The sequence below is a fragment of the Lepisma saccharinum genome, chromosome 17 (genome assembly GCF_977018435.1).
Source record: "Lepisma saccharinum chromosome 17, izLepSacc3.1, whole genome shotgun sequence".
In the NCBI taxonomy this organism is placed as follows: domain Eukaryota; kingdom Metazoa; phylum Arthropoda; class Insecta; order Zygentoma; family Lepismatidae; genus Lepisma; species Lepisma saccharinum.
The window spans coordinates 45,835,011-45,855,270 of record NC_139245.1 but is presented as its reverse complement, the minus strand read 5'-3'; the positions used below and the strand labels follow the sequence as shown (position 1 = coordinate 45,855,270).

General features: G+C 40.2%; 1 protein-coding gene across 3 annotated transcripts in view; it reads right to left on the bottom strand.

The window, feature by feature from the left end:
• Positions 1–20,260, bottom strand: part of alpha-Catr (alpha-catenin related) — a 717,773-nt gene that overhangs the window by 59,046 nt on the left and 638,467 nt on the right. The gene's annotated exons all lie outside the window — the stretch shown is intronic.

Here is a 20,260-nt window from a genome sequence, read left to right as displayed (position 1 = left end):
CCTATCGGCCGATTTCCTTACTTCCTGCACTTGCACTGCTAGCTGAAAAAATCATTTCTAATCGTATTCTTGCACATGTTTCTCCGTTTCTCTCTCCCACTCAACACGGTTTTCTCCCTCATGCTTCCTGTGACACAAACCTTGCTTGCTTGCTTACCAAAGCAGTTAACTGCCTGCATGCCAAGCAAGACATGGATGTCGTATACTTAGACTTTTCCAAAGCCTTTGACTCTATCTCTCACACGCAACTCATCCACAAATTATCAAATAGATTCAATATTCACGGAGTTCTTCTTAAACTACTTTCATCTTACTTGCACAATAGAAGGCAAAAGGTTATCGTATCTGGTTGCTCTTCGTCGTGGCTCCCTGTAGTTTCCGGTGTGCCCCAAGGAAGTTCTCTGGGGCCCCTGTGTTTCTCTCTCTTCATGGATGACATTCACGAATATATTTCTTCCGAATGTTCAGTATTATTGTATGCTGACGACTGCAAATTATTCCCAAACATTACCTCACTTCAGGACACATGCTATATCCAAGACAATCTCAAACACATTGAACGCTGGTGTCAAGACTGGAATCTCAAATTAAATCCGGATAAATCTGTTGTCATGAGGTTTACCCTAAAATCCAATAACACAGTGCCATCCTACAAGTTATGCAACCAGGTTATTCCGTTCGTACGACAGCACAAGGATCTTGGTGTCATTTTTGATAGCAAACTGACTTTCAACCATCACATAGACTACATAACTTCGAAAGCGATGAAAACACTTGGACTAATTTACAGATTTACAGACGTAACACACGTTTCTGCCCTCAAAACCTACTTTACAATGTGTGTTGTTCCTATTCTTGAATATGGCTCCTGTATTTGGTCAATGGCATGTGAAAGCAATTTAAAGAAAACAAACAAAGTAGTAAGTTTCTTCGTCAGAATAGTCAAACACAGATGCCCAGCCCTTGCAAACTTCTCCAAACAAGAAATTCTATCCACTCTACAAATTCATGACCTTTCTCTTCGCCATCAACTCTCAGATTTAACACTACTCTTCAGAATCATTAATGGACAACTTTTCACCAGCGAACTCTTGCCACTTCTTAATATCAGAATCCCACGTCCCAACAGTAAATGCAACAACTTCTTTTACATTAAATCTTCAAGGCTATCTTTAGAACAAAGATCACTTCTCTACAGGCTACAAACCATTTACAACTCATTAAATGACGCTCCGGGTTTCCATTTATCAAAGCAGACTTACAGAGCGGCGTGCATAAAGCAGCTGAAGAGTAAATATTATTATTTTTGCCCTAGTTGTTATTATTCTTGTTATATATGTATATGTGTGTGTATGTGTCCATCTTATTATTTTGTTTATTTCTTTTCCGGTTGATATCCTGATGTAAAATGGATTTTTCTGTATTCAGGACTTTTCAAATAAATAAATAAAAAAAATGATTCTATTGAAAGTCAACGGTAATCTTACAATCCAGAAGTGTCCGTGACTGTACAAGGGAACAAACATATTGTGTAACTCGCTACGTACAGAAAAGGAGTTTTCTTGTCTACCGATGCCAGGTTTTTAGATGATTTGCCTAAACCTGAAAGTGAAACGAAAATATGTAACCAGAAGAGGGGAAAGGGGGGGACTCCAGCATCTTTCGATAAATAACAGTTCCCATTTTTTTCTTCTTCTTCTTCAACCTCTCTTTCGACTTGGCAGTCAATTTCAGGTGACCGTAAGCTCTAAGCATCTCATTGATTAGAAAATATGACGTCACGTCAGCTACAAATTTTCTTCATCATGTTTTAGAGATCGAAAATATAGGAAAAAGGATCAAGATAGAAAAAAAAATATCGAAATATCTTGTCTTATGTAAAGTAAATTAGCAAATATGTAAAATATGTAATATCCTGGCAAATATGTGAAAATATGTAACAGTTACATAATTCGTTGACATTCCCCTGTTCAAGCTATACAGTAGGGTGGAGTGAAATTTTTTTTTCTTGAATTTCGAAATGCCTGTAGTCAGAAAAGTTGCATTTTGGTATCAGATAGTCAAATAAAAAAAAATAAGCTCTCTAAGTCAATTTCTTCTGGTGCCCCAAGGCCTCCGAAGTTTTCATATTTCCACTTATTTTAGCGTATTGAAAGATACATGGAGAATTCTGGATGTGATGAAATTATATCTTCATATCCGCCTTTAAAAGCAAAATGAGAAAAACTCAGGAACCTCATGTTTCAGAAATTAGTGAAAGTGTTTCTCACCAAGTGGTAGGAATTTTGATGAAAGCTTCATTGCCATCAGTGTCACATCAGCAAGTCGTTGCAAAAGTGAAAAAACTTCACGAACACTATCAAAATCTCTTAAAGCCCTTTAAGCGTAGACAAAATGAAGAAAACTATAAGAAAAAATTGCATTGTATTGCACACATGCTAACTCTACATTATTTGATATATCGTGTTGCAAGTGTTTCAACCTGTGTTTTTTCTAGAGAGAAGAAAGTACCTATTCAAGAAACAGAATTTCTTTTGGATCAAAGAACGAGAAAAATGTTCATTGGAAAAACTGATTTAAAAAAATCCAAAGAATTGCAGAAGAAGCAAGCAAGAAAAGCTATGGAAGAAGCTAGACTTCAGAAACATTTGTCAAGCTGTTGTGTCAATGCTGCTACTAGTAGTCCTCAATCGAGTCCATCAAGTGAACTGGAGGAAGAAGGTTGAGATACTGACAGCGACACGAGTAAAGTATCGTGCGTACTGAAAGTCGTGATCAACATGTTACAAGAAGGAAGTAAACTGTACAAAAAAGAATCTAATATATGCCTGTTAAAGTACATACCTTTATTAGTCTTCAACATAATCACCATCTAAATCGACACATTTTTGCCAACGTTCTGGAAGTTTGAAAATTCCTCTGTTGTAGAACTCCGTTCGGGCAGGTCTGAGTATTCTCCCAACGGCAAGTTCCACTTCCTTGTTGGTGTCATATCTGTTTTCCCGCATGTGTTCTTTCAGAAAAGAAAACAAGTGAAAGTCAGAAGGAGCCAGATCTGGACTGTAGGGAGGATGTCGAAGGAGTTCCCACCCAAACCTGGCAACTTCATCCCTCGTTAGCTGTGCTGTGTGCTGCTTGGCATTGTCGTGTTGGAGGATAACACTATCCCTGCCAGGACGTTTTTCACGAATAGCAAGACGAAGTTTTCTCAAAGTGCGCACGTAGTGAGCAGCATTGATTGTTTCCCCTGGAGTGAGAAAGTCCACGAGAAGAACACCCTCCGAATCCCAGAAGACAGTTCCCATTACTTTGCCAGCTGATGACATTGTCCTCGGTTTCTTCTTTCTTGGTGATGTTTGATGTCGCCACTCCAGGCTTTGACGTTTACTCTCAGGCTCGTAGAGGTGGAAAATGGTTTCGTCTCCAGTAACCAAACACTTCAAGCAACCCTCGCCTCCATCCTCTGCTCGGTACCGCGCCAAAAGTTCCGTGCAAACATCTTTTCTGTTTCGCTTTTGTGCTGCATTCAAATCCCTTGGCACCCATCTGCAACACACTTTCCGGTAACCCAGTACACCAATCATCTCCTGGATAGCACTGTGCCCTACTCCAACAATGTGTGAAAGTTCCCTAACCGAAACACGCCTGTTCCCCTGGATGATTTCCTGGACGCGAGCCACGTTCCTGTTGTTCGAGGCAGTTCTCGGGCGGCCTGTACGAGGGAGATTACTGATGTCTGTGTTTCCACCTCTAAAATGTTTTATCCATCGCCTGATGCTACTGGCAGCTATACACTGATCACCATACACTTCCTGCAATCGGCAGTGGATATCTGATGCCGATGCACCTTCCTTCAACAGAAATTCAATTACTGCACGCTGGCGAAACGACGTGTCAAACGGAGCCATTACTCGCTACTCGCTAATGCGCATACGTACTGCGCCGATCAGCCCACTTTCAAGTGTATTTTGTCACAATAGATGGTTCTAACTGTCTTATACAGCGCATCGCTCTACGTGAACATTTACGTCTGAAATAAAAAGTTGATCACGACTTTCAGTACGCACCAAGTACTTAAAACCAAATCGGAAATGCCCTCCACTTCAGCGAATTCCTCATTAACCTCAAACGAAACTCTCCCGGGTTCGATTCCCGGTCGGGCTTGGTTGTTTGTGAATGTCCATTCATCAATTTCATCATTTCATCACTCATCCCCATCTTCGCAAATTAGCCAAGAGGCACAAAACGCGAAGTAAAATAGACTAAATCAATCAATCAATCAAACGAAACTCAAATGCGGTTGCCTCTTAACAATTTTGCTAGAGAGTGTGACAGACATCGCATATCTGACAGAAGTGCAGCTAAAATTGCTAGTGTAGTTCTTCAAGATGTAGGTGTTATTAGTGATGCAGATGTTTCTAAAGTGATAGATGGGAGCAAGCTTAGAAGGGAAAGATGTAAAGTCAGGAAAACAGCTGCTGATAGTTTGGATACTCTGACTGGATTGTATTTTGATGGCAGGAAGAACCAGAGAAGAATTAATGAGAAGAGAGGAGTGAAGAATTATGGTCGCGTCGTAACAGAAGAGCATGTGACTTTAGTCCAGGAGCCAAATTCCAAGTATATAGGACACGTCACTGTATCACTATAAAAAATGAGATCTTGAGCTTCTGTGCTAGGAAGGAAATAAGTATGGACGATCTTTTAGCAGTTGGATGTGATGGTACAAATGTGAATACAGGAAACAAAGGAGGAGTTATTGTTTTACTCAAAAAAGAACTTGGTAGACCCCTCCAGTGGCTTATTTGTTTGCTGCATATAAATGAACTCCCACTGCGCCATCTCTTTCAGAAAATTGATGGATTCACAACTGGTCCAAAAGATTTTTCTGGGGAAATAGGAAAAGCTCTACAAACTTGCGAAAAACAACCTCTTGTGCAATTCGATCTAATAAACGTTCCTTCTTCTTGTCAGATTGTTGGGAACGTTGACTTTGAAGACTTAAGTACTGATCAGAGGTATCTCTATAATTGGTGTATTAGTGGACACTGCAGTGATGAATTAGCGAATCGCAAACCAGGCCCATTAAACCATTCTAGGTGGCTAACAACAGCTGCAAGACTGCTAAGGTTGTATGTATCGACTGATAAACCCTCGAATAATTTGACAACTCTTGTGACCTTTGTGGTGATGGTATATATTCCAGTGCAAAGAGATGGATTTATCTTTTCAACTATCAAGTCAAGAGCATTGATGAAAACATTTCACACTAAGAAGGAATATAAGTTGTAAAAGCAATTAGTATTACGATATTGGCTATATGTAAATGTACATACTTTGGGTACTAATGGGTACTTGAGTAGTTTATTTTATGTATTTCGGGAGCACAACTTTATGGTTGTATTCAAATATCTGTTTTTTGCACTTGTGTACTTAGGAAACAGGGTATTCTGTGTTTCAGTTCAGGAAAATAAATAAAAAGTTATAATTTTCGGTGAGTAAATGCTGATTTTCAATATGAAATCTTCAGTGACCCTGGGGCACCACTAAAAATCAATTATTTTTTCTGAAATAGTTAGGGTTAATTAACTGTATAATAACACAGCTTTTCCCACTACAGGCATCTTCATTTTTTGAAAAAAAAATACCCTATATTTTCACTCCACCTTACTATACAGGGTGTTTCATAAAGGACTTTACAAATTTGTACTTGTATATAAAATTATTCACACGCCTCATAGATCTGGTTTTGGTGTTACTTTGTAGCAAAATACATCAAGTTTTGACTCCGTAGTAGCTTAGTTCCGAATCACACCACCGCTAGTGCTAGCGACAGTTGTACCAAAATTGCTGCCTTCAAAATTGCAGAGTTTGCAAATTCACTTCCAGCAAGATGACGCACCGCCGCACTACCTCAACGACGTCCAGGATTTCCTCAGTAACCGCTTTCCAAATCAGTGGATAGGTCGAGGTGGACCGATTGCATGGCCACCTCGTTCACCAGACCTAACACCTCTTGATTTTTACTTCTGGGAATTTATCAAGAATAAAGTTTTCAGATCACCCCTACCTGCTACACTCGCTGATCTCAAAGCAAGAATCTACGATGCAGTTGAGGAAGTTACGCCTGACATGCTGTAGCGGGTTTGGCAAGAAATCGACTTCAGATGGGATGTCTGCCAAATTAGCAATGGAAGTCACATTGAACCTTACTGACTTATAGGGTAAAAACTTGAAGTATTTTGGTACAAAATGACACCAAAACCAGCTCTGTAAGTTGTGTGAATAAATTTATATAACTTATCATTATAAAGTTGTACAGTCCTTTATGAAACACCCTGTATATCTACAAAGGAATATAATATGTAATTACATACAAATTCGAGCTCTAGTGATGGTATTCTGAAATTAATTAATGGACAGTCACGAACAGCCATGCCCAGACCGGGATTCGAATGTGGGACCCCTAGCGTCCTAGCGCGATGTGCTAACCATTCCGCTACGGGGGCCGGCTCTACCGATTTCTTGCCATGAAATGTTCATCGCGAGGTAAACTGGGGAGAATAAAGAAAATATGAAGAGAAGAGGGTGTGATTGAACCGGAAATAAAATCTGGATACAATTTTATTTTTAATTTCTCAAATTATCGTCTTTTGAAGTGAATTTCTCCTCCCAGAGAAGCAGGTTTGCGAATTATGCTAGATTTTCGCATTATGCAAACACAACGAACCTCAAATTGTGCTAGGTTTAGCATCATTATGCTAGGGTTGGCATACTGAGGGTTCTATGGAAGAAGAACCGCAGGCCAAGCGCAACGAGGAACAGGGCGTCAGGTTGAACGATTAATCAGTTCCTGAGCTTGCAACGAGAAGTTCCACCGCCCTTTCTAAGAGGCTAGCTGGTAAAACTTGCAACTGAACCACTGATATAAATCTGCACGTAATACAGGGTGTTTATGAAGTTTTTATCCACTTTGGTGAAAAACATTAAATTACGGACAAAAAAAAGTTGCTTGTGTAAATGGTAATGAAGTCTACAATGGAAGTTAATTCAATTTAATATGCCGCTTTTCGTTTCGGTAACCACATCTAACGAAAGTGATTTTTTTTTAGTTTTTAAGTCCACTTTATGCACGAAAAAGCTAATCGGGACTGGACGTACAGTGAGTGGGATCCGCAGCGAAAGTGGTCTGGTGCGGGGCACACTCTTCCACCACGCCTAAAACTAAATGTTAGAGCTCTAAACATGGCTCTCCTAACCTAACCACATATGCAATTATTAGACCTACGCGGAATTGTTTGGTTAGGAGAGCCAGGTTTAGAGTTCTTAGTATTTAGTTTTAGGCGTGGTGGAAGTTGGGCGTGCCCCTGAAAGGGCCAATTTATGGTTATATTGGCTCTAAATGCATAAACCCCTGAAGTGAATAAACTGCAAAAGTTCACGTTCGGATTTTATTACCCAGAAAATTGTTACTTGAATCTACCCGTTATTTATGATATTCCTTTTTCGGTATTTTGTAATCGGATTTTTTAAGGGAGAATTTTATTTTTATCGAACAAACATTGGTACAGTCGCTGTTTGTTGAAGAGGGAAAACTAAACTCCATGATGCAATAGCCCTCTAAAAGCCAGCGCTTTGCAGACTGGCTTTTTCATTGGGTGACGCGTGATCAGCGCCTGGAGTCCCATCGCCGCTGTTTTCTGGCTTTCGAGACCGGAGACTGTTACTTCTGTTCAGGGGCGCGTCAAGTATCTGAGCGCCCAGCGTGCCATGTTATCGCTCAACTACTTGACGGCCAAATAGGCGTAGCTCCGCGAGCGTTGCTCACTTGATCGCTCAGCGAACTTGAACCTTGTTCGCCACAGGTTTGAGCCACAGAATATAGCGTTTTTGTGTTTCGTTCTCGTGAGGCAAAGGGAAGAAGAGGAAAACTGTATGAGGTTGGCGGGGTGGCGAGCCGCGGACGACCAATGAGGAAATATTTAAGATGAACTGAACGGCTTGCGATATAGCGTAATTAGAGAGGAAGTTCAAGTAACAGAAGGTGATGTAATATTAAAGTTTTTGTAATTGTATTAAAATGTAAGTGTTGTTTATTCCAAATAATAAATACTAAATATACACCGTAGTTTTGGAAAGTTGTGCAAGAGTGTGAAAATGAAAATTTCGACAGTTTGGTTCACATCAACTATTCTGTTTCCATAATTAACAGCTTTCAAACACCAAAATCTTTTCCACTCGACCACAGATTATTCAAAGGCACTGATATTTTGATCAATGAGCAAACAGCGTCAAGTAAATGATCTGTCTGCTCAACGAGCGAAAATCTTGCTCAGCGAACGTCGCTCAGATACTTGACGGGCCCCAGGTAACTCCACAATCCGTCGTGTGAGAACCACAGGGACGTAACTCCAGTTTATCAAATTTACAGAAGAGGGAGAAATAATGTATTCTTAGGAGTATGATTACATTGGAGATACGTGACTCTACCTTACTGCGAACGATTAGAAGCGGAGATGGTCGACCTCACTCCAAGTAGAGCTCTTCAGACGAAACTGAAAACAGCATTTTTGAAGTCACTCTTGTTCTCGTAGAGTCCAGCGCAGATATTTCTGCCGTGCGATGCGCGAAACAACTAAAGAAGCAGTGTTGCTAATGGAGCAGATAGAAAAATCGCTGCGGTGCGCCGATGCACAGCTGTTACGTACAACAATAAAATTAGAGAATTCAGGTCTATCTAACGTTGAGTTTTAAACGTCATGCATTATACCAGGACTAGGATTAATATGTACTAACAAGTGGCTTTGTATGTAGCTACATACATATGGACTAAAAATTCGCAAAATATGAACTAACACATAAGTAAAATTACCAAAAATGCTGCAAAGAAGACTTCTTCATACGATTCCTTGTTTGAGTGATTTCAAACAAAATTAAAAAATATATATATATATATTATTTTTCATTGCATTAATGCACTGGTGGCGTTCTAACTTTTCACTCCCAAAACCCGTATACACTGGTACGGAACTGCAACGGCAGATAATAACATGCCAACGTGTTAAACCGCTACAATTGCACCATAACACTCCTCCTCAAGCAGTATTATTATTTCCTCTCTGAGATCGGCGACAGTCGGTTGCCTTTGTTGTACATTTACAGAGGATGCCGGCTTCCACAACAATAACAAGTACATATACTGCCACTAGACGATAAGCTGCGCGGCTTTTTCTTTTGTTATGAACCAGGGCCGGCGCTAGTCATTTTGCCTCCCTGGGAGGTGGCGGCAGATGCCGCTCTATTTCGACCCCTCCCCGGTCATTACGCAGCAACGTAACTAAAACATCAAAATATAAAATAAATAATGAGACTTCTTATGCTATTTCAATACTATTCAGCGCAAAAGAATATCTCGCTCGATCACAGTTTTCAATAGGCTTATTTCTTTCTTCTCTTCAAATTTTGCCGCTCTGGGCGATGGCACGGTTCGCCCTCCCCTTCCGCCGGCCCTGCTATGAACTTGGTCACCCATCAAAGCATGGCAATTTTAACACAGAAAACAATATGTATCGCATTAAGCAGCAAAAATGACAGCCTCCTCTATGCAATTTCTACAAGAACACGTGCCGGAGCCAGAGTTGAAATGATGGAGCCACATAATTTATTTATTTTGAATAATTCCAAAATTATGAAATATGAACAATTTGTGAATTAAACCTGTTGAAATATGTAAAATTAAGTATATTTTCCTTAAATATGTAAAAGTAAGTATTTATTAAAGTTATTGGGATGCTAACACCTTCACTGGCTTCCTCCTGCACGTTGCTTAGAATTTCCCGAGCTTGGCTATGCAAGGTTTTTGATTTCAACTTCGACAGAACTGGAGGCATTATGGAATTTAACGTTCATTAGCAAACACACACTTTTACATACACACACGCAATACACGCACACAAAGTCAAACCGGTCAAATACTTAGTATAAAATAAAAATATGGTGCTTTCAATCCAACAAAACTCACCGCCACTTTACCTGCCTTTCCCCTTCCGTGACAGAAATAGTGCTTCATTATTACAGTTGGCAACACTAGTTACTAGCTAGCCAATGAACATGCACTGCATAAAAGAAGCAACCACTACGCCGTGCTATATTGCCACATTACCGTCCCTGCCGACAGTGGGAACCGCGAGCTGGAGCGCTATTCAATTGTTTTCAATGATGTTTGCGCCAGTGTGTCCAGGAATGGAATGACAATATGGCAACAATAGCGAAGGTTTTCGAGCAGGGTAGAACACGTGATGCTAAGAGAGAGGGAGACGAAACGAAAATTCGTTTCTACGCAACGGCAAATTTATGTGTGATGCACTCCATGACGAATTGTCCTCATGACGCTGGTTAAACACCGAAATTTTCGTGGCGTTGCGTTTCGTCCGAATTCCAGGAACAGGCAGCTTTCGGGTACCTGACCGAGTAGCGTTTTGTCCGAGGGCTACCATCCTAATAGCGTTTAATGAAGCTTTAAAACCTATTGTTCATTGCTTAGGTTTACAGTGCGATAAGGTCCATTGTTAGCACCGTTAATTGGCACCTACCTCTATGAAAATAGAGGTGGGCCTGCCGTATAGCCTCGCACAGGGGGTCATAAGTGAACCACGGACACCATGGACCCGCACGGATAATCCATGGATATTTTAAGTTATTTTTAGAATGTTTAAAAGCCCATTCCGGTACTACTTTAAGGATAGCTTCAAATAGGCGAATGTAGGTTACCTTCTTGTCAGGAAGCAACGCAAAACTTCAGGCGTAACATTTGTCTCTTCTATAGTGCTTCCTAAATCTACGTGAACTGTGTACAACTGAGCAAACTGCTTGCTAACACTCTTAAATGTTCCATCCAAGAATTTTTTTTGTTGTTTTAATATTTCTTTCCCTCTGGAACTTGCAAATATTAATAACTTCTCACCTTCACAGTCGTCAGCTAGAAAGAAAGTGTTACCATCTGCCATGACTAAAATTTCTGGATCCAACTTCACTTCCTCTCGACGATTTGGCTCAGTGTGCACTCCCTGCGCTACGCTCCGCTGACTATGCGATGTACTTTTAAAAGTTGTAAACTGAGGTATCCTAACACCGCTTAGTAAAGGTCAGGCTCGGACGAAACGCAACTCATTAAACCGTCGCGGACGAACTGTAGCATTTTTCTACGAACTGCAACTCGGACGAAACGCTACTGAACCGAAATTTTCGGGGGTTGCAAACGGGAATCGAACCCGGGATCAGTCGCACCAATGGCGTGAACGCTAACGCTGGAGGCCTTGTGGGAGAGTATATTCTAGAATTAATTTCTGAACAATAAATAACATTACCGCCAGGGCTTGAGATACGGTCTATTAGCCGTAAAATTACATTACGGAGAAACTTAAGGAATTACAGCACACATACATAACGGTGATATTTTTACACTGTACAACGAATCCGACATACCGACGTACGCTGTCGATGCTTACAGTGCAACAACAGCATAAATCTTTGTTTCCTTGAATCTAACAAGTGCTGCTCTTTACCCAACCCCCCCTTCGTATTAATGCATCCGCAGGGGCCCATCAGGGGAGAGAAATATAGGAACTCCTCTGACACCCCTAAAGCAATTCCAGCTGACAGCAGAGCTAAATATGGGGTCGATGGCCCCAGTACTAAGCAGGAGGGATAACTTCCCTCTCCTCAATCTGAAGTCTGCATGCAACTAGGCATTGAAAATTTGCTGTAGTTTTTGTAATATTTAAAGCAATCTCAATGAAATTTTCTGTACATATACATTATGGAATAGGGTTACATGTGCCCAGAGGCGCAACCACGAATTTTTGTCTGGGGGGGATACCAGGATAAACGTACCAATAATAATCATAATAATATAATATTTTCATAATAATAATAATATTTTAATAATAATAATACTACGAATAATTGTTATTATTGATTTGCTTTATTTTACTTCGCTTCTTGTGCCACTTTTGGCTAGTTTGCGAAGATGGGGATGAGATGAAATTGATGAATGCACACTCACAAACATCCATGCCCTAACCGGAATTCGAACCCGGAACCATTATTATTATTATTATTATTAGTAGTAGTAGTAGTAGTAGTAGTAGTAGTATCACAGACGTTATAACCCTTGTAAATTATGCAAAAGGCGTTGAAGTTGGTGCTAAACGATTTGAATTATTTTTTCAACACGTTGAATTTCACAATGGAAAACAAGCACACATTTGAAAGACAGAAAATGTTTGATAAAGAATTCCAAATATAGTTATTTTTTACATTAACATGTATAACTTTCATGCACGATATGTGTTTCACATTATGCAACATCGAGCGCCGCGGACACTAAATTGTGTACGTATTGAAAGTATCCTTAATACTCCCTCTGTCCCATAATTATTGTCCGGTACACCTTTGTTTGTTGTCTCATAATAATTGCCCAATATTCAAACTGTGGCATTGGTGTCTACAGAAGAAGAAAATGAAACACGGGAATGAGTCATACAACGTTATTACTCAAGGATCAGTACAAATTGGTCAATCAAGTATCCAAAAGAACCTAAATAAAAAGTTACCATTTTTTGCATACCGGATAATAATTATGGGACAGAGGGAGTACATATTATTATTATATACAACACATATTATTACATTAGACAACCAATTCAACCATCTCACAATAAACCAACAGCAAAAATTACATAAACTGTCTCTCAAATGTGTACGCTCCCTTTCCCAAAACAATTGTTCATGTATTTTAAACAAACATCAATCAAGACAAGTCTTATTTCTCTATCTGGCAATTTACAATGCATTACAGAGAACAGTTGCGAGCGAAGCGAGGAAGAAAATTTTTGGATCTTTTTTTTTTTTTTTTTTTTATAGCTTGAAATCAATATTGATTTAATAGGGTGCAAATAATTTCACGGGACGCCAATGCATTCTCTCTTTTACAACTTTTGTGCCTCACCGATGGTGTAGTGTTAACATCGTTGCCGGTGGGGGCACATGGCTCACTGGTTCGGATCCCACTTTAAACTGTTAAGTTCACTTCCGATTAGCCTTTCTGTGCGTAAAGTGGACTTAAAACCCCAAATAAAACAATCAATTTTACAACTTATTTTCATTTAGATCGTTCGGATCCAGAACCGACTCCCGCCGTACAGTCCTAAACTTGATAAGACTAAAAATTTTATGAAAAGTATTTTTATTTGCATAAAATTTGAAGTCGTGGGCGATAATTGCCCCCTGCAGGCACACTTGGCCGTCAATGTTTGCCCCCCCTCCCCTAGAACTCATTTCCGTCCAAGGTTGGGGGGGGGGGGGTGTAATGCCCCCTGTGGTTGCGCCACTGTATGTGCCAGCTCAGAATTCAATGTAGGGACCGGCGGCATCCACCTCCAATGACCGGGGATGGAATCCACGGTCTTCTATAGGAATTCCTTCGGGACGTTTGTGATAACATCCCGAATTCGTGCCTCCAATTGTTCCTCCTTTGCCCAGCCCCACAGAAAAGGCGTGAGGTCTGGACTTCTGGCCAACCAGGCCCGTACGGTAAGTATAAAGTGTGGCGACGCGCCATCTTGCATGAAAACAAGCTCACCAATGTTTCCCCAGCGAGACACGATGGGTCAAACATAACCTTGTAACATTGTCAGGTACTATTCAAAATTTAATCTCATTGTTACATTACGTCTTAACGCTTTTATTTGTTAATTTTGGGAATGATTGTTACTAATATTCGTATGTACATATGTAATCCTATTCCATAATGTATGTGTACAGACAGTTTCATTGAAATTGCTTAAGAGGGAGGTGGAGTTTGGCGAAGGTCGCCGTGGAAAGCGCCAAAATTTAACATGGGCTTTTTTGCATTTTGTTGAATATAACGTTTTAGGACAAAAATTTGCCGGAAAACACTCAGTGGATGTGAACTTAGTTTATGAAACTTTGAGTACATGACACATTCATGCAATTTCAGTTCGTTAAATGTGCACAAATTCCATTATTTTTTTTCAATTTCCCATAAGGAAATACGTAAATAAGCACAGAATGGTTATAGGATTTGTGGGTAGCACCAATGAAAATGGCCATTATGATGCATACTAACGTAATGGTCAATCCTTTTATGACTAAGCTAGGGAGGGCTTCTCTTTCAAAAGTCACTTGCACAGCCCAAAATGATTGTTTAAAAATGTCATGTATTATCGACAGCGAAAGATACGGCCGCTTCAGCCGAATTTCATTCGTAATAGTTCGCCACTTGGCCACTAGATGTCTCTGTTTGAAAATTGCCCCAGGGTGACGGGGAGGGCTAGACGCGCGGGTGTTTGAATCCTCTGCACAGCTGGGTTCCGTCCCCTCGTCAGAAGGTCCCGTAGCTGTCACAGCTTGATTTATTGCCTCTTTCCCAGGCAAGAAACCAAGAAAGCAGGAAGGTCACGAGTTTGTGTATGTTTGAGTGTAGAGAAGCAGAGCATATTTACCGTGAATTGGAACCAGTGACACAGTAACTTTATCTCGATCCCTACCGCGAAGGACGTATTCAGGGGGGTCCAGGAGTCCCAACCTCCCCCCGAAAGACTTACCAAGTACAAAAATTAAATAATGAGATCATAAAATAACTTCAATTAAGTAATGAAAATAAGGTTGTTGTCTAATCGCAATTTGTTTATTTCCGCAAAAATATTGGAAAGCAATACGACTTTGAATGACAGTACCAAAGAAGATTTATGCAAGAATTATTACTACTTATAATAACATGCAAAATATTACCAGGAATTTTACTTTCGTCAACTGGATCTAACATCATTTTTTCATACTCAATAAATATTATATTCTTTATCTATTTGGCATTAATTTCCTTGCCAGGGCAGTTTCTATTTATTTACAAATTTTGCCGACCTTAACTACACGTAAGCTAGATAATGAATACGTGATGTTATACTGTATCACTGTTGTTATATCGCCTTCTTATCTATTAATGTAATAAAAATATATTAATTAATTTAATATAATTATACTTATTTTAATTTAACATTATTAATATTATTATTTTGAGACATTACGTTAGGACGCCCCTCCGAAATATATATCTCGATACCTGCCTGGTGTTCGATTTGAATAAAATGTAGAAAAGGCGAGGAGGGTGGTAGCGCTTCCTCTTTTTACATTTCGATAGTTTTACCTCACATGTAGTACTTTGTGAGTCAACTGTGCAGATAGGAAATACGTGTACACACACACACATAATTGATGATTAATTCGCAAAGGAACTTCGTTAAATTCCCATGCTTGTTCCGCTCACAAATCATATCCTCTCCAAATTACAATAGCCTACTATCGTTGTTGCTTACATATATGTGTGTGTGGTTCCTAGAACTTCACTATTTCCAAGCATAAACTTGATGTGACTCTTACAAAACATTTGTTTTTGGAGTGGAAGGATCATGAAAAGGTCTACTGTTTCTTTGCAAATCTTCAATTAATCTAAAATTTAGTATAAAAACATAATTTTGGCTGACTTGCTAACTTGAGATTTAAAGACAAATTATTAATTTGAATTCTCCATAACAATAACAAAAGTGACATAAAATGTAGAAGGACAAGACTAGTGTTGCCCACGGGACGAGACGGGACAGGCTTTTAAAAATTCGAGACGAGACGAGATTGATCATGTGTCCCGAGACAAACGAATATTTTCGAGACGAGACAGCATTTCCACGAGACGAGACAGGCCAAAGTCTCGTCTCGTGGGCAACACTAGACAAGACTCTTGGCTTGGTTGAGAATTACGTTAGACATGTACAGGTTAGGAAAGGGGAGGGAGAATTCCGTCTTCTTCCTCTTCAGCGCGAACCCTGCCTCCTACATTCTACATGTCCATTCAAAATGTCTTCTTAGTTTCAGATATTTTTGCCTCCCCTATAGCGTAATGGTAAAGATGACCCTCGTAATGTCAAAAGGTCCCGAGTTTGGTACCTGGTGGACGCCCAATAGTTCAATCCCACTACAAATGTAGGTCCAGTCCCGATTAGCCTATCTATACATAAAGAAGACTTACAGAAACTCAAACTCAAGATACTCAAACGACCGGCATAGGGTTGACGGCGCTTGGTGCAGTGAGAGAGCTCCCCTTTGCCAAATGAAAATTAGGAAACAAAAACTCATCTTCAGGGGTTCCCTCACTTTTTCGCCCTTAGATGGCAGCTGCTGATAAGGGATGAGCATTCCCCCCCCCAAAAAAAAAATTGCCTACGAGCCTGCTGTCCTGCATCGTGACCGTCCGGTCTAAGGCGTTATGCTTTGGGCTCTCCAGCTACGGGACGCGCGCAGGTTCGAGTCTCCTGGAAGAAGCGTAACAACTTTTCTCCTGATATTTCGGCCAGTCAAACTCGCGGCCCGCGGGCCGCATGTAGGCCCCAGCATCCGTTAATGCCTTGGCCCCACTTAACACTTCATGCTTGAAATTATCTATACATTTGTAGTTATCCCGTTTTCTCTTTTCTCGTGATACAAGACCAGACTCATCCAAACTTCAACACATTGACCAATTTTCCCTACACAGGTATACATTCCATTATAGAGTAGGTGTTGTGTCAACTAAGCAAGCTGATGGACATGTTACTTCTGAAGTACGAAAATATCTTGCCAGCTGGGGGAGGGCAGCGTGCATACTTTCTGTCGCCTATGAGTTTGTTTCTTGATTTTCAAGGATTTACCTGGAAGAAAATTCAGTTTCTGTAAAAGTTTCAAAGAACCATATGGCTGCCCAAACTTCGTGGGAGTAAGAAAAGGACTATAGAAGAGGAATGCAGATTTTTCAAGTGAAATGCTTACTTTTGTTGTGAAGTCAATACTGAAAAGCGTAGAAATTTTGTACCCTGATAAAGTAAATTCATTCAGAAATATTTCTTTATCACGAAATAAATTTGCCATAATCTGTGGCGGAGTGGTTAGCAGAACCCGTCGCGACACCAGAGGTTGCGGGTTCGAATCCTGGCCTGAGCATGGGTTTTCTTTGTATGTGTCCCTTCATCAATTTCATCATATCATTACTCATCCTCATCGTCGCCATTAGCCAAACGTTGCAGAAAAGGAACGCTAATAAAAAAATCAGAGGAGAGGATTTATTACTTAGTCAACGAACAATTGAAAGCGAAAATTGTTCGTGTTGTTGCCTTTTCGCTCACAATATGCGAAATTACGGACGTCTGTGAGCTAGCTCGGTTTGCTCCCTTCACTCGTGGATGCGATTCTTATCTCGATATGACAGTAAAACTACTTGAATGATTCCTCCCCGTGACACAAGAGCTGATATTTTGAAGGAAGTGGAGGCCATTTTGCAAAGTTACAGTCTTCCGTTATATTAAAACTTTTTAATAAAGTTATAATTTGTCCAAAGTAAAAATACTACGTGATGAAGTTGGAAACAGGTTTCAAGACTTCATAGGGTGCGAAAGGCAATAATCTTGTTCTGCTCTGCTCCCTTTTCTTTAAGATGGTGCGTGTGAAAGTCCTGACTTCGAATGGAACTTATTTAATTGCAGTGCAACTCGTATTGAAAAATAAATATCGCGAGGTGGGCTATCCTTGATTTTTCTTATATCTCCAATAGCAGTACCCTCGAATAAGCTATTTTGCTGTAGAAATTTTATTAATTTTGGTTGCACTTGCCTTGGTGAAAAGTTGTTTTCCATAATGAAGATTAATGAAACAGCCGAATGATCAAGAATGACTGACAAAACATTTGTTGTCTTCATTAAGAGTTTCATGCTAACAAAAAACTTATTGCAGACTTATGAGAAGCTTGTTAAAAAAAAAAAAAAAACAGTGAAATCTGTGCGAAACGAAACTATAATTGCACACAAACAGTTACAATTGTAAGCAATTTATACTCGAAAGTAACATGTAAAATACTATAACCATGAAAAAATATGGGGGGAGGTCTATATAATTTACATATCGATGCTGCAATAATAATCACTGGAATCCCCCCCTCCCCGACCCCATTGGGTCGAACCACTTAGTTCTGGATTTTAAGGTGTTGGGGTTCTAGATATGTGGCCCGGATAGTTTTGACATTATCGTTATGCGGCCCTACTCACGAATTGAGTTTGACATTGCTGGTCTATAGTACCTGTTGAGGAGATATATGCGTGTGTGTGTGTGTGTCATAGAACATCACTACTTCCAAACAAACTTGATGTGGCTCTTACAGAAACATCTGTTTTGGAGTGGAACGATGACGAAAAGTTTACACTGGCCTCCCCGATGGTGCAGTGGTAGCGTCGTAGCCTTGTTATCAAGGGGTTCCAGGTTCGATACCCGGTGGAGGCACGTAGTGGTTCGGATTCAACTTTAAACTGTAGGTCCAGTCCCGCTTAGCCTTACTGTGCATAAAGTGGGCTTAAAACACTAAATCAATCAACCAACAAAACGGTTTACCGTTTCTTTGCAAATCTTCAATTAATGTAAAATTTAGTATAAAAACATAATTTTTGCTGACTTTCTAACTTGAGATTTAAAGACAAATTATTACTTCGAATTCTTCATTAAAAATAACAAAAGTGATATAAAATATTGGATAAAATTCTTGCCTTCGCTGAGAATCAAATTAGAGATGTACAGGTTAGGAAAGTGGAGGGAGGATTTCCTGGCGTCTTCCCCTTCAATGTGAACGGTGCCTCCTTCGTTCTACATTGCATTCAAAATTTCTTCTTAGTTTCAGATATATTTTGCATTCCCTATAGCATAATGGTAAAGGTGACCCTTGTAATTTAAAATATCCTGAGTTTGGTATCCGGTGGACGCCTAATAGTTAGTTCAATCCCACTATAAATATAGATTCAGTCCCGATTAGTCTATCTGTATATAAAGTAGACTTAAAACAGAAACTCAAGATACTCAAACGATTATCATAGGATTGGCGGCGATTGGTGCAGTTAGAGAGCCCCCTCTGCTCAATCAAAATTATGAAACATAAACTTTTCAGTCAGTAAAACCATCGTGGTACGAACATTAAAATTTTTGTTTCAATTACATATTCGACGTTGATCTTGTCCAGCAGATTACCAATTGTGATAACTTTTCTCTTCTTTAAAAACTACACAAGGAAACAAGTTGAAAACGTAAATTGGACAAGGTTTCTTCTCTAGAACTGATTTTTAAAAGACCATGTCTTAGAGAAGCTCTGAAGGATATTCTATTCTTAAAACGCCAATCAGAATAAGGGATCAGCACTTATGTATATTTTCTCCCGCAGGCACGTGACCGGGGGGGGGGGGGGAGGGTGAAGCTGAAGACCGTTCCGAAATCCTACAAATATGTAATTAAAATAGGGTATAGCGGTGATTAATTTTACTTACATTAAACATCCTGTACAATAACTTGTAATATACTGAGAAATTCATTTTCAGGGGTTCTATTCCCCACTTTTTCGCCCTTAGATGGCAGCTGCTGATAAGGGATGAGCCTTCCCCCCGAAATAAAATTCTGGCTACGGCCCTGCTGTTCTGCATCGTGACTGTATGGTCCGATGCATCATGGTTTGAGCTCCGTCTACGGGACGCGCGCAGGTTCGAGTCTCTTAGGGGAAACGTATCAACTTTTCTCCTGAGATTTCGGCCTGTGTATAGGGCCGGTTGCCACCCACCATCGTGAGGAGATTGGGAAGCTATGAATGAGTCACGGAAACCTACAACAAAGATTAGGGGTTCGTCGTGCTGACCGCACATAACTGGTTGGACTGGAAGTGACGCCTACAGTCGGTAGGTGGGCTCTGGCCCTCAGGGGCTGTAGCACCACGGGTTTACTTACGTATATTGGCGTAACCAAGTGTGGGTCCACAGAGGCTCGGCCTCTCCTCGAAATTCTGTCACTTTATTTTGGCCAATTCACTGGGATTTTTTTAAGAGTACTTTGTAACACGTATAGTGCTGATCTTGAAGATCATACTATAATTAGTTGGACTAAATTTCACTTGGCAAGCAATCAATTAACATTGGGAAAAATCACAATAGGAGAGAGCAACTAATGTGATGCAGGAACTGGTCATATGTTTCCACAGGGGATTCCCATCATCACTGAGAGTTTGTCCCCACCCTTGGCCGATTAGCCGGCCCCGTGGCGGAGTATTTATCTCATTTCGCTACGACCCCAGTGGTCCCGGGTTCGAATCCGGTCTGGGCATACGTGTCCTTCGTGAGCGTCTCTTCATCGA